Genomic DNA, 1706 nt, shown 5'->3' with positions numbered 1-1706 from the left:
TCTCCTCCCTCCCCCACCTCCCCAACTCCTCAGTGCCTCCTGAGCCCACCACTGAGATGGGGTCTTAAGCCCCTGCCCTGTGCTATCCCAGGCCCTCGTGTAATCCCCACCCCTGGGGTGTGAGCTGGACCTAGTAACTCACTTCTAAAGAGCAGAATATGTCACTTCCTGGATTAGGTTACAAGAAGACAGGTTCTGTCTTGCTGGCCCTCAAAGTGCTCTTATCCTCTCCACTCCCTCTTTCTCCCTCACTCCCTCTGAGGGTAGCCAGTAGCCACATTGTGAGCAGCCTTATGGAGAGGTCCACATGGAAAGGAACAGGTGTCTCTGGCCACAGCCCGCAAGAATCCAGATCCTGGCAGCAGCCGTGGATGTGAGCTCAGAAACAGATGCCCCCATACCAGCCTTGTGATGACTGCAGCAGCAGCCGATGCCTGGATTACAGCCTTGACAGACACCAAGAGGCACCAAGCTAAGCACTCAGATTCCAGACCCACAGGAACTGTAAGCTTATAGGTATGTGTTGGGTCTGGCACAGTGGCTCATGCCTGTAATCCCAGCACTTTGGGTGGCCAAGGTGGGTAGATTGCTTGAGCCCAGGAGTTTGAGACCAGCCTAGATAACATGGCAAAACCCCACCTCTACAAAAAATACAAAAACTAGCCAGGCATGATGGTGCTTGCTTGTGGTCCCAGCTACTAAGGAGGCTGAGGTGGGAGGATGGCTTGAGCCCTGGAGGCTGAAGTTGTAGTGAGCTGGGATCAGGCCACTGCACTGCAGCCTTGGCAACAGTGCAAGACCCTATCTCAAAAAAACAAAGTTTTAACCTGCTGCATTTTGGGGTAATTTGCTACACAGCCATAGATAACTAATACACAAAATGAAACTTCCCTAACTCTGCTGTGTTTTAAATCATTCCTTCACACTTCAGAGAAGTCTGTTTTGCTGCCTTGATTTCCCTCCATCCACCCTCCTTGATCACTTTCAACCTGGCCATGTTTTCCCACTTCCCTCCTGAAACTCTCCTCTGGAAGGTCCCCGAGGACCATGCAGCCACTGCACACCGGCTCCTCTTCTTTCTGCTATTAATGGAACATTAACATGCTCCCACCAGCGGCTCTAGGGGAGAATCTTTCCTTGATTCTTCCAGCTTCTGGTGATTCCCAGCAGTTTTCGGTGTTCCTTGGTTTGTGGCAGCATCACTCCAGTCTCTGCCTCCATCTTCACATGGCTCTCTTCTCTCTGTATGTCTGTGTCCAAATTTCCCTCTCTTTACAAGGACACCACTCTAATGGGCCACCCTAGTTCAGTATGACCTTACCTTATGTTAACTAATTATATCTGCAATGACCCTGTTCTCACACTGCTATGAAGAAATACCCGAAACTCGGTAACTTGTAAAGCAAAGAGGTTCAACTGACTCACAATTCTGCAGACTGTACATGAAGCATGGCTGAGGGAGGCCTCAGGAAACTTACAATCATGGCAGAAAGTGAAGGGGAAGCAGGCATGTCTTACATGGCTGGAGCAGGAGGAAGACAGCAAAGGGGAAGGTGCCACATACTTAAACAACCAGATCTTATGAGAACTCACTCACTATCAAGAGAACAGCAAGGGAGAAATCCACCCCCCTGCTCCAATCACCTCCCACCAGGCCCCCCTTCCAACACTGAGATTTGGGTGGGGACACAAAGCCAAACCATATC

This window comes from Hylobates moloch, unplaced genomic scaffold, assembly GCF_009828535.3.
Source record: "Hylobates moloch isolate HMO894 unplaced genomic scaffold, HMol_V3 SCAFFOLD_1, whole genome shotgun sequence".
In the NCBI taxonomy this organism is placed as follows: Eukaryota; Metazoa; Chordata; class Mammalia; order Primates; family Hylobatidae; genus Hylobates; species Hylobates moloch.
The sequence above is the reverse complement of the archived record's forward strand: the minus strand, read 5'-3'. Positions refer to the sequence as shown.